We start from the raw sequence: 15026 nt of genomic DNA, 5'->3' as shown, positions 1-15026 counted from the left end.
CCGTCAATCCGTCAATCCGTTCAATACTCTGTCATTTTGTTGAAAGTCAGACAACCAGCCCACACACCGAGGTGTGGTGCCGACCGGGTCCAGTGGGCTCTGGCCTTTGTCGGATGTCTTCTACTCGAGGTGTCCTTGACTTTCTATGATAGACATATTTCTGAAAACTGAGTTTCTGAAATCGTGCCCAAGGTGGCTTGGTTACCCCCTACCAAAATGGGTCACAGCCGTAATAGGCAAAGTCCCGAAGCGCTGGACCCTTCAGCGCTTCAGAGCTTCGCCCCTACTACTGCTCTAAAAGAATTGGTCCTGGTAATCCAAAAAATTTAGGGAAGCGCTGGACCCTTCAGCGCTTCGCTCATATCCCCCCTACTACGGCTGTAGCATAGGGGAACCGCCAGAAGCGCTGGACCCTTCAGCGCTTCGCTCCTATCCCCTACTACGGCTGTAGCATAGGGGAACCGCCAGAAGCGCTGGACCCTTCAGCGCTTCGCTCCTATCCCCTACTACGGCTGTAGCATAGGGGAACCGCCAGAAGCGCTGGACCCTTCAGCGCTTCGCTCATATCCCCTACTACGGCTGTAGCATAGGGGAACCGCCAGAAGCGCTGGACCCTTCAGCGCTTCGCTCCTATCCCCTACTACGGCTGTAGCATAGGGGGACCGCCAGAAGCGCTGGACCCTTCAGCGCTTCGCTCATATCCCCTACTACGGCTGTAGCATAGGGGGACCGCCAGAAGCGCTGGACCCTTCAGCGCTTCGCTCATATCCCCTACTACGGCTGTAGCATAGGGGGACCGCCAGAAGCGCTGGACCCTTCAGCGCTTCGCTCATATCCCCTACTACGGCTGTAGCATAGGGGGACCGCCAGAAGCGCTGGACCCTTCAGCGCTTCGCTCATATCCCCTACTACGGCTGTAGCATAGGGGGACCGCCAGAAGCGCTGGACCCTTCAGCGCTTCGCTCCTATCCCCTACTACGGCTGTAGCATAGGGGGACCGCCAGAAGCGCTGGACCCTTCAGCGCTTCGCTCATATCCCCTACTACGGCTGTAGCATAGGGGAACCGCCAGAAGCGCTGGACCCTTCAGCGCTTCGCTCATATCCCCTACTACGGCTGTAGCATAGGGGGACCGCCAGAAGCGCTGGACCCTTCAGCGCTTCGCTCATATCCCCTACTACGGCTGTAGCATAGGGGGACCGCCAGAAGCGCTGGACCCTTCAGCGCTTCGCTCATATCCCCTACTACGGCTGTAGCATAGGGGAACCGCCAGAAGCGCTGGACCCTTCAGCGCTTCGTCCCTACTACGGCTGTAACATAGGGGAACCGCCAGAAGCGCTGGACCCTTCAGCGCTTCGCTCATATCCCCTACTACGGCTGTAGCATAGGGGGACCGCCAGAAGCGCTGGACCCTTCAGCGCTTCGCTCATATCCCCTACTACGGCTGTAGCATAGGGGAACCGCCAGAAGCGCTGGACCCTTCAGCGCTTCGTCCCTACTACGGCTGTAACATAGGGGAACCGCCAGAAGCGCTGGACCCTTCAGCGCTTCGCTCATATCCCCTACTACGGCTGTAGCATAGGGGAACCGCCAGAAGCGCTGGACCCTTCAGCGCTTCGCTCCTATCCCCTAGTATACACTGGGTAGTCTGTTCCTATCATTGTGTGCAAGGTGGCTTGGTTACCCCCTACCAAAATGGGTCACAGCCGTAATAGGCGAAGTACAGAAGCGCTGGAACCTTCAGCGCTTCGCCCCTATCACGGCTTTAAAACCCGAGCGAAAAACTCTATGTCCTTAAACGAAATACCCGTTTTGCGCGGTCCATATCTCCGCGAAAACACAACGCACAGCCGGGACACTCATATCTAATTGTAGTCCAAGTCCCCCTCTACAAACACATCAGAGTGGATCCTGGATGCGACCTCCACAGCCGAGGCACGAGTCGGTCAAAGTAGGTCGCAGGGACCATATTACGCGCGCCATATCTACCCGGAAATAGAACGCACAGCGGGGATACTCATGCCCAGTTGTCGAGCTGGAAGTCCTCTAACCACCCATATAAGATGAATAATAAACGGATACACACAGCCGATGCAGCGCGTGTTTGAAAACCGCCGATCGATCTTCATACTCTGACAAAATCACAGCGAAAAATCCTTAAACCAAATACCCGTTTTGCGCGGTCCATATCTCCGCGAAAACACAACGCACAGCCGGGAACCTCATATCTAATTGTAGTCCAAGTCCACTTCTACAAACCTATCCGAGTGGATCCTGGATGCGAGGTCCACAGCCGAGGCACCACGCGGTCAAAGTAGGTCGCAGGGGCCCTATTACGCGCGCCATATCTACCCGGAAATGGAACGCACAGCGGGGATTCTTATTTTGAATACACGGTCGCGACGTCCTCTAACTACCCATATAAGCAGAATAATAAACGGGTATCCACAGCCGAGGCAGCACGTATTTGAAAACCGCCGACCGATCTTCATACTCTGACAAAATCACAGCGATAGCGCCAATACTCTGTTTCCTTAAACCAAATCGCCGTCTTGCGCGGTCCATATCCCCGCGAATACACAACGCACAGCCGGGACACCTATGCCGACCTGTAGCCACCGTCAACCTCTAAAGACATGTGGAGGGTGATCCACAATCGGACACTCACAGCCGAGGCACGACGCGGTCAAAGTAGGTCGCAGGGACCATATTACGCGCGCCATATCTACCCGGAAATAGAACGCACAGCGGGGATACTCATGCCCAGTTGTCGAGCTGGAAGTCCTCTAACCACCCATATAAGATGAATAATAAACGGATACACACAGCCGATGCAGCGCGTGTTTGAAAACCGCCGATCGATCTTCATACTCTGACAAAATCACAGCGAAAAATCCTTAAACCAAATACCCGTTTTGCGCGGTCCATATCTCCGCGAAAACACAACGCACAGCCGGGAACCTCATATCTAATTGTAGTCCAAGTCCACTTCTACAAACCTCACCGAGTGGATCCTGGATGCGAGGTCCACAGCCGAGGCACCACGCGGTCAAAGTAGGTCGCAGGGGCCCTATTACGCGCGCCATATCTACCCGGAAATGGAACGCACAGCGGGGATTCTTATTTTGAATACACGGTCGCGACGTCCTCTAACTACCCATATAAGCAGAATAATAAACGGGTATCCACAGCCGAGGCAGCACGTATTTGAAAACCGCCGACCGATCTTCATACTCTGACAAAATCACAGCGATAGCGCCAATACTCTGTTTCCTTAAACCAAATCGCCGTCTTGCGCGGTCCATATCCCCGCGAATACACAACGCACAGCCGGGACACCTATGCCGACCTGTAGCCACCGTCAACCTCTAAAGACATGTGGAGGGTGATCCACAATCGGACACTCACAGCCGAGGCACGACGCGGTCAAAGTAGGTCGCAGGGACCATATTACGCGCGCCATATCTACCCGGAAATAGAACGCACAGCGGGGATACTCATGCCCAGTTGTCAAGCTGGAAGTCCTCTAACCACCCATATAAGATGAATAATAAACGGATACACACAGCCGATGCAGCGCGTGTTTGAAAACCGCCGATCGATCTTCATACTCTGACAAAATCACAGCGAAAAATCCTTAAACCAAATACCCGTTTTGCGCGGTCCATATCTCCGCGAAAACACAACGCACAGCCGGGAACCTCATATCTAATTGTAGTCCAAGTCCACTTCTACAAACCTATCCGAGTGGATCCTGGATGCGAGGTCCACAGCCGAGGCACCACGCGGTCAAAGTAGGTCGCAGGGGCCCTATTACGCGCGCCATATCTACCCGGAAATGGAACGCACAGCGGGGATTCTTATTTTGAATACACGGTCGCGACGTCCTCTAACTACCCATATAAGCAGAATAATAAACGGGTATCCACAGCCGAGGCAGCACGTATTTGAAAACCGCCGACCGATCTTCATACTCTGACAAAATCACAGCGATAGCGCCAATACTCTGTTTCCTTAAACCAAATCGCCGTCTTGCGCGGTCCATATCCCCGCGAATACACAACGCACAGCCGGGACACCTATGCCGACCTGTAGCCACCGTCAACCTCTAAAGACATGTGGAGGGTGATCCACAATCGGACACTCACAGCCGAGGCACGACGCGGTCAAAGTAGGTCGCAGGGACCATATTACGCGCGCCATATCTACCCGGAAATAGAACGCACAGCGGGGATACTCATGCCCAGTTGTCGAGCTGGAAGTCCTCTAACCACCCATATAAGATGAATAATAAACGGATACACACAGCCGATGCAGCGCGTGTTTGAAAACCGCCGATCGATCTTCATACTCTGACAAAATCACAGCGAAAAATCCTTAAACCAAATACCCGTTTTGCGCGGTCCATATCTCCGCGAAAACACAACGCACAGCCGGGAACCTCATATCTAATTGTAGTCCAAGTCCACTTCTACAAACCTATCCGAGTGGATCCTGGATGCGAGGTCCACAGCCGAGGCACCACGCGGTCAAAGTAGGTCGCAGGGGCCCTATTACGCGCGCCATATCTACCCGGAAATGGAACGCACAGCGGGGATTCTTATTTTGAATACACGGTCGCGACGTCCTCTAACTACCCATATAAGCAGAATAATAAACGGGTATCCACAGCCGAGGCAGCACGTATTTGAAAACCGCCGACCGATCTTCATACTCTGACAAAATCACAGCGATAGCGCCAATACTCTGTTTCCTTAAACCAAATCGCCGTCTTGCGCGGTCCATATCCCCGCGAATACACAACGCACAGCCGGGACACCTATGCCGACCTGTAGCCACCGTCAACCTCTAAAGACATGTGGAGGGTGATCCACAATCGGACACTCACAGCCGAGGCACGACGCGGTCAAAGTAGGTCGCAGGGACCATATTACGCGCGCCATATCTACCCGGAAATAGAACGCACAGCGGGGATACTCATGCCCAGTTGTCAAGCTGGAAGTCCTCTAACCACCCATATAAGATGAATAATAAACGGATACACACAGCCGATGCAGCGCGTGTTTGAAAACCGCCGATCGATCTTCATACTCTGACAAAATCACAGCGAAAAATCCTTAAACCAAATACCCGTTTTGCGCGGTCCATATCTCCGCGAAAACACAACGCACAGCCGGGAACCTCATATCTAATTGTAGTCCAAGTCCACTTCTACAAACCTATCCGAGTGGATCCTGGATGCGAGGTCCACAGCCGAGGCACCACGCGGTCAAAGTAGGTCGCAGGGGCCCTATTACGCGCGCCATATCTACCCGGAAATGGAACGCACAGCGGGGATTCTTATTTTGAATACACGGTCGCGACGTCCTCTAACTACCCATATAAGCAGAATAATAAACGGGTATCCACAGCCGAGGCAGCACGTATTTGAAAACCGCCGACCGATCTTCATACTCTGACAAAATCACAGCGATAGCGCCAATACTCTGTTTCCTTAAACCAAATCGCCGTCTTGCGCGGTCCATATCCCCGCGAATACACAACGCACAGCCGGGACACCTATGCCGACCTGTAGCCACCGTCAACCTCTAAAGACATGTGGAGGGTGATCCACAATCGGACACTCACAGCCGAGGCACGACGCGGTCAAAGTAGGTCGCAGGGACCATATTACGCGCGCCATATCTACCCGGAAATAGAACGCACAGCGGGGATACTCATGCCCAGTTGTCGAGCTGGAAGTCCTCTAACCACCCATATAAGATGAATAATAAACGGATACACACAGCCGATGCAGCGCGTGTTTGAAAACCGCCGATCGATCTTCATACTCTGACAAAATCACAGCGAAAAATCCTTAAACCAAATACCCGTTTTGCGCGGTCCATATCTCCGCGAAAACACAACGCACAGCCGGGAACCTCATATCTAATTGTAGTCCAAGTCCACTTCTACAAACCTCACCGAGTGGATCCTGGATGCGAGGTCCACAGCCGAGGCACCACGCGGTCAAAGTAGGTCGCAGGGGCCCTATTACGCGCGCCATATCTACCCGGAAATGGAACGCACAGCGGGGATTCTTATTTTGAATACACGGTCGCGACGTCCTCTAACTACCCATATAAGCAGAATAATAAACGGGTATCCACAGCCGAGGCAGCACGTATTTGAAAACCGCCGACCGATCTTCATACTCTGACAAAATCACAGCGATAGCGCCAATACTCTGTTTCCTTAAACCAAATCGCCGTCTTGCGCGGTCCATATCCCCGCGAATACACAACGCACAGCCGGGACACCTATGCCGACCTGTAGCCACCGTCAACCTCTAAAGACATGTGGAGGGTGATCCACAATCGGACACTCACAGCCGAGGCACGACGCGGTCAAAGTAGGTCGCAGGGACCATATTACGCGCGCCATATCTACCCGGAAATAGAACGCACAGCGGGGATACTCATGCCCAGTTGTCAAGCTGGAAGTCCTCTAACCACCCATATAAGATGAATAATAAACGGATACACACAGCCGATGCAGCGCGTGTTTGAAAACCGCCGATCGATCTTCATACTCTGACAAAATCACAGCGAAAAATCCTTAAACCAAATACCCGTTTTGCGCGGTCCATATCTCCGCGAAAACACAACGCACAGCCGGGAACCTCATATCTAATTGTAGTCCAAGTCCACTTCTACAAACCTATCCGAGTGGATCCTGGATGCGAGGTCCACAGCCGAGGCACCACGCGGTCAAAGTAGGTCGCAGGGGCCCTATTACGCGCGCCATATCTACCCGGAAATGGAACGCACAGCGGGGATTCTTATTTTGAATACACGGTCGCGACGTCCTCTAACTACCCATATAAGCAGAATAATAAACGGGTATCCATAGCCGAGGCAGCACGTATTTGAAAACCGCCGACCGATCTTCATACTCTGACAAAATCACAGCGATAGCGCCAATACTCTGTTTCCTTAAACCAAATCGCCGTCTTGCGCGGTCCATATCCCCGCGAATACACAACGCACAGCCGGGACACCTATGCCGACCTGTAGCCACCGTCAACCTCTAAAGACATGTGGAGGGTGATCCACAATCGGACACTCACAGCCGAGGCACGACGCGGTCAAAGTAGGTCGCAGGGACCATATTACGCGCGCCATATCTACCCGGAAATAGAACGCACAGCGGGGATACTCATGCCCAGTTGTCAAGCTGGAAGTCCTCTAACCACCCATATAAGATGAATAATAAACGGATACACACAGCCGATGCAGCGCGTGTTTGAAAACCGCCGATCGATCTTCATACTCTGACAAAATCACAGCGAAAAATCCTTAAACCAAATACCCGTTTTGCGCGGTCCATATCTCCGCGAAAACACAACGCACAGCCGGGAACCTCATATCTAATTGTAGTCCAAGTCCACTTCTACAAACCTATCCGAGTGGATCCTGGATGCGAGGTCCACAGCCGAGGCACCACGCGGTCAAAGTAGGTCGCAGGGGCCCTATTACGCGCGCCATATCTACCCGGAAATGGAACGCACAGCGGGGATTCTTATTTTGAATACACGGTCGCGACGTCCTCTAACTACCCATATAAGCAGAATAATAAACGGGTATCCACAGCCGAGGCAGCACGTATTTGAAAACCGCCGACCGATCTTCATACTCTGACAAAATCACAGCGATAGCGCCAATACTCTGTTTCCTTAAACCAAATCGCCGTCTTGCGCGGTCCATATCCCCGCGAATACACAACGCACAGCCGGGACACCTATGCCGACCTGTAGCCACCGTCAACCTCTAAAGACATGTGGAGGGTGATCCACAATCGGACACTCACAGCCGAGGCACGACGCGGTCAAAGTAGGTCGCAGGGACCATATTACGCGCGCCATATCTACCCGGAAATAGAACGCACAGCGGGGATACTCATGCCCAGTTGTCGAGCTGGAAGTCCTCTAACCACCCATATAAGATGAATAATAAACGGATACACACAGCCGATGCAGCGCGTGTTTGAAAACCGCCGATCGATCTTCATACTCTGACAAAATCACAGCGAAAAATCCTTAAACCAAATACCCGTTTTGCGCGGTCCATATCTCCGCGAAAACACAACGCACAGCCGGGAACCTCATATCTAATTGTAGTCCAAGTCCACTTCTACAAACCTCACCGAGTGGATCCTGGATGCGAGGTCCACAGCCGAGGCACCACGCGGTCAAAGTAGGTCGCAGGGGCCCTATTACGCGCGCCATATCTACCCGGAAATGGAACGCACAGCGGGGATTCTTATTTTGAATACACGGTCGCGACGTCCTCTAACTACCCATATAAGCAGAATAATAAACGGGTATCCACAGCCGAGGCAGCACGTATTTGAAAACCGCCGACCGATCTTCATACTCTGACAAAATCACAGCGATAGCGCCAATACTCTGTTTCCTTAAACCAAATCGCCGTCTTGCGCGGTCCATATCCCCGCGAATACACAACGCACAGCCGGGACACCTATGCCGACCTGTAGCCACCGTCAACCTCTAAAGACATGTGGAGGGTGATCCACAATCGGACACTCACAGCCGAGGCACGACGCGGTCAAAGTAGGTCGCAGGGACCATATTACGCGCGCCATATCTACCCGGAAATAGAACGCACAGCGGGGATACTCATGCCCAGTTGTCAAGCTGGAAGTCCTCTAACCACCCATATAAGATGAATAATAAACGGATACACACAGCCGATGCAGCGCGTGTTTGAAAACCGCCGATCGATCTTCATACTCTGACAAAATCACAGCGAAAAATCCTTAAACCAAATACCCGTTTTGCGCGGTCCATATCTCCGCGAAAACACAACGCACAGCCGGGAACCTCATATCTAATTGTAGTCCAAGTCCACTTCTACAAACCTATCCGAGTGGATCCTGGATGCGAGGTCCACAGCCGAGGCACCACGCGGTCAAAGTAGGTCGCAGGGGCCCTATTACGCGCGCCATATCTACCCGGAAATGGAACGCACAGCGGGGATTCTTATTTTGAATACACGGTCGCGACGTCCTCTAACTACCCATATAAGCAGAATAATAAACGGGTATCCATAGCCGAGGCAGCACGTATTTGAAAACCGCCGACCGATCTTCATACTCTGACAAAATCACAGCGATAGCGCCAATACTCTGTTTCCTTAAACCAAATCGCCGTCTTGCGCGGTCCATATCCCCGCGAATACACAACGCACAGCCGGGACACCTATGCCGACCTGTAGCCACCGTCAACCTCTAAAGACATGTGGAGGGTGATCCACAATCGGACACTCACAGCCGAGGCACGACGCGGTCAAAGTAGGTCGCAGGGACCATATTACGCGCGCCATATCTACCCGGAAATAGAACGCACAGCGGGGATACTCATGCCCAGTTGTCAAGCTGGAAGTCCTCTAACCACCCATATAAGATGAATAATAAACGGATACACACAGCCGATGCAGCGCGTGTTTGAAAACCGCCGATCGATCTTCATACTCTGACAAAATCACAGCGAAAAATCCTTAAACCAAATACCCGTTTTGCGCGGTCCATATCTCCGCGAAAACACAACGCACAGCCGGGAACCTCATATCTAATTGTAGTCCAAGTCCACTTCTACAAACCTATCCGAGTGGATCCTGGATGCGAGGTCCACAGCCGAGGCACCACGCGGTCAAAGTAGGTCGCAGGGGCCCTATTACGCGCGCCATATCTACCCGGAAATGGAACGCACAGCGGGGATTCTTATTTTGAATACACGGTCGCGACGTCCTCTAACTACCCATATAAGCAGAATAATAAACGGGTATCCACAGCCGAGGCAGCACGTATTTGAAAACCGCCGACCGATCTTCATACTCTGACAAAATCACAGCGATAGCGCCAATACTCTGTTTCCTTAAACCAAATCGCCGTCTTGCGCGGTCCATATCCCCGCGAATACACAACGCACAGCCGGGACACCTATGCCGACCTGTAGCCACCGTCAACCTCTAAAGACATGTGGAGGGTGATCCACAATCGGACACTCACAGCCGAGGCACGACGCGGTCAAAGTAGGTCGCAGGGACCATATTACGCGCGCCATATCTACCCGGAAATAGAACGCACAGCGGGGATACTCATGCCCAGTTGTCGAGCTGGAAGTCCTCTAACCACCCATATAAGATGAATAATAAACGGATACACACAGCCGATGCAGCGCGTGTTTGAAAACCGCCGATCGATCTTCATACTCTGACAAAATCACAGCGAAAAATCCTTAAACCAAATACCCGTTTTGCGCGGTCCATATCTCCGCGAAAACACAACGCACAGCCGGGAACCTCATATCTAATTGTAGTCCAAGTCCACTTCTACAAACCTATCCGAGTGGATCCTGGATGCGAGGTCCACAGCCGAGGCACCACGCGGTCAAAGTAGGTCGCAGGGGCCCTATTACGCGCGCCATATCTACCCGGAAATGGAACGCACAGCGGGGATTCTTATTTTGAATACACGGTCGCGACGTCCTCTAACTACCCATATAAGCAGAATAATAAACGGGTATCCACAGCCGAGGCAGCACGTATTTGAAAACCGCCGACCGATCTTCATACTCTGACAAAATCACAGCGATAGCGCCAATACTCTGTTTCCTTAAACCAAATCGCCGTCTTGCGCGGTCCATATCCCCGCGAATACACAACGCACAGCCGGGACACCTATGCCGACCTGTAGCCACCGTCAACCTCTAAAGACATGTGGAGGGTGATCCACAATCGGACACTCACAGCCGAGGCACGACGCGGTCAAAGTAGGTCGCAGGGACCATATTACGCGCGCCATATCTACCCGGAAATAGAACGCACAGCGGGGATACTCATGCCCAGTTGTCGAGCTGGAAGTCCTCTAACCACCCATATAAGATGAATAATAAACGGATACACACAGCCGATGCAGCGCGTGTTTGAAAACCGCCGATCGATCTTCATACTCTGACAAAATCACAGCGAAAAATCCTTAAACCAAATACCCGTTTTGCGCGGTCCATATCTCCGCGAAAACACAACGCACAGCCGGGAACCTCATATCTAATTGTAGTCCAAGTCCACTTCTACAAACCTCACCGAGTGGATCCTGGATGCGAGGTCCACAGCCGAGGCACCACGCGGTCAAAGTAGGTCGCAGGGGCCCTATTACGCGCGCCATATCTACCCGGAAATGGAACGCACAGCGGGGATTCTTATTTTGAATACACGGTCGCGACGTCCTCTAACTACCCATATAAGCAGAATAATAAACGGGTATCCACAGCCGAGGCAGCACGTATTTGAAAACCGCCGACCGATCTTCATACTCTGACAAAATCACAGCGATAGCGCCAATACTCTGTTTCCTTAAACCAAATCGCCGTCTTGCGCGGTCCATATCCCCGCGAATACACAACGCACAGCCGGGACACCTATGCCGACCTGTAGCCACCGTCAACCTCTAAAGACATGTGGAGGGTGATCCACAATCGGACACTCACAGCCGAGGCACGACGCGGTCAAAGTAGGTCGCAGGGACCATATTACGCGCGCCATATCTACCCGGAAATAGAACGCACAGCGGGGATACTCATGCCCAGTTGTCAAGCTGGAAGTCCTCTAACCACCCATATAAGATGAATAATAAACGGATACACACAGCCGATGCAGCGCGTGTTTGAAAACCGCCGATCGATCTTCATACTCTGACAAAATCACAGCGAAAAATCCTTAAACCAAATACCCGTTTTGCGCGGTCCATATCTCCGCGAAAACACAACGCACAGCCGGGAACCTCATATCTAATTGTAGTCCAAGTCCACTTCTACAAACCTATCCGAGTGGATCCTGGATGCGAGGTCCACAGCCGAGGCACCACGCGGTCAAAGTAGGTCGCAGGGGCCCTATTACGCGCGCCATATCTACCCGGAAATGGAACGCACAGCGGGGATTCTTATTTTGAATACACGGTCGCGACGTCCTCTAACTACCCATATAAGCAGAATAATAAACGGGTATCCATAGCCGAGGCAGCACGTATTTGAAAACCGCCGACCGATCTTCATACTCTGACAAAATCACAGCGATAGCGCCAATACTCTGTTTCCTTAAACCAAATCGCCGTCTTGCGCGGTCCATATCCCCGCGAATACACAACGCACAGCCGGGACACCTATGCCGACCTGTAGCCACCGTCAACCTCTAAAGACATGTGGAGGGTGATCCACAATCGGACACTCACAGCCGAGGCACGACGCGGTCAAAGTAGGTCGCAGGGACCATATTACGCGCGCCATATCTACCCGGAAATAGAACGCACAGCGGGGATACTCATGCCCAGTTGTCAAGCTGGAAGTCCTCTAACCACCCATATAAGATGAATAATAAACGGATACACACAGCCGATGCAGCGCGTGTTTGAAAACCGCCGATCGATCTTCATACTCTGACAAAATCACAGCGAAAAATCCTTAAACCAAATACCCGTTTTGCGCGGTCCATATCTCCGCGAAAACACAACGCACAGCCGGGAACCTCATATCTAATTGTAGTCCAAGTCCACTTCTACAAACCTATCCGAGTGGATCCTGGATGCGAGGTCCACAGCCGAGGCACCACGCGGTCAAAGTAGGTCGCAGGGGCCCTATTACGCGCGCCATATCTACCCGGAAATGGAACGCACAGCGGGGATTCTTATTTTGAATACACGGTCGCGACGTCCTCTAACTACCCATATAAGCAGAATAATAAACGGGTATCCACAGCCGAGGCAGCACGTATTTGAAAACCGCCGACCGATCTTCATACTCTGACAAAATCACAGCGATAGCGCCAATACTCTGTTTCCTTAAACCAAATCGCCGTCTTGCGCGGTCCATATCCCCGCGAATACACAACGCACAGCCGGGACACCTATGCCGACCTGTAGCCACCGTCAACCTCTAAAGACATGTGGAGGGTGATCCACAATCGGACACTCACAGCCGAGGCACGACGCGGTCAAAGTAGGTCGCAGGGACCATATTACGCGCGCCATATCTACCCGGAAATAGAACGCACAGCGGGGATACTCATGCCCAGTTGTCGAGCTGGAAGTCCTCTAACCACCCATATAAGATGAATAATAAACGGATACACACAGCCGATGCAGCGCGTGTTTGAAAACCGCCGATCGATCTTCATACTCTGACAAAATCACAGCGAAAAATCCTTAAACCAAATACCCGTTTTTCGCGGTCCATATCTCCGCGAAAACACAACGCACAGCCGGGAACCTCATATCTAATTGTAGTCCAAGTCCACTTCTACAAACCTATCCGAGTGGATCCTGGATGCGAGGTCCACAGCCGAGGCACCACGCGGTCAAAGTAGGTCGCAGGGGCCCTATTACGCGCGCCATATCTACCCGGAAATGGAACGCACAGCGGGGATTCTTATTTTGAATACACGGTCGCGACGTCCTCTAACTACCCATATAAGCAGAATAATAAACGGGTATCCACAGCCGAGGCAGCACGTATTTGAAAACCGCCGACCGATCTTCATACTCTGACAAAATCACAGCGATAGCGCCAATACTCTGTTTCCTTAAACCAAATCGCCGTCTTGCGCGGTCCATATCCCCGCGAATACACAACGCACAGCCGGGACACCTATGCCGACCTGTAGCCACCGTCAACCTCTAAAGACATGTGGAGGGTGATCCACAATCGGACACTCACAGCCGAGGCACGACGCGGTCAAAGTAGGTCGCAGGGACCATATTACGCGCGCCATATCTACCCGGAAATAGAACGCACAGCGGGGATACTCATGCCCAGTTGTCAAGCTGGAAGTCCTCTAACCACCCATATAAGATGAATAATAAACGGATACACACAGCCGATGCAGCGCGTGTTTGAAAACCGCCGATCGATCTTCATACTCTGACAAAATCACAGCGAAAAATCCTTAAACCAAATACCCGTTTTGCGCGGTCCATATCTCCGCGAAAACACAACGCACAGCCGGGAACCTCATATCTAATTGTAGTCCAAGTCCACTTCTACAAACCTATCCGAGTGGATCCTGGATGCGAGGTCCACAGCCGAGGCACCACGCGGTCAAAGTAGGTCGCAGGGGCCCTATTACGCGCGCCATATCTACCCGGAAATGGAACGCACAGCGGGGATTCTTATTTTGAATACACGGTCGCGACGTCCTCTAACTACCCATATAAGCAGAATAATAAACGGGTATCCACAGCCGAGGCAGCACGTATTTGAAAACCGCCGACCGATCTTCATACTCTGACAAAATCACAGCGATAGCGCCAATACTCTGTTTCCTTAAACCAAATCGCCGTCTTGCGCGGTCCATATCCCCGCGAATACACAACGCACAGCCGGGACACCTATGCCGACCTGTAGCCACCGTCAACCTCTAAAGACATGTGGAGGGTGATCCACAATCGGACACTCACAGCCGAGGCACGACGCGGTCAAAGTAGGTCGCAGGGACCATATTACGCGCGCCATATCTACCCGGAAATAGAACGCACAGCGGGGATACTCATGCCCAGTTGTCAAGCTGGAAGTCCTCTAACCACCCATATAAGATGAATAATAAACGGATACACACAGCCGATGCAGCGCGTGTTTGAAAACCGCCGATCGATCTTCATACTCTGACAAAATCACAGCGAAAAATCCTTAAACCAAATACCCGTTTTGCGCGGTCCATATCTCCGCGAAAACACAACGCACAGCCGGGAACCTCATATCTAATTGTAGTCCAAGTCCACTTCTACAAACCTATCCGAGTGGATCCTGGATGCGAGGTCCACAGCCGAGGCACCACGCGGTCAAAGTAGGTCGCAGGGGCCCTATTACGCGCGCCATATCTACCCGGAAATGGAACGCACAGCGGGGATTCTTATTTTGAATACACGGTCGCGACGTCCTCTAACTACCCATATAAGCAGAATAATAAACGGGTATCC

The sequence above is a fragment of the Anarhichas minor genome, unplaced genomic scaffold, assembly GCF_050575085.1.
Source record: "Anarhichas minor isolate MPS153535 unplaced genomic scaffold, ASM5057508v1 ptg000234l, whole genome shotgun sequence".
Taxonomy (NCBI): domain Eukaryota; kingdom Metazoa; phylum Chordata; class Actinopteri; order Perciformes; family Anarhichadidae; genus Anarhichas; species Anarhichas minor.
The sequence above is the reverse complement of the archived record's forward strand: the minus strand, read 5'-3'. Positions refer to the sequence as shown.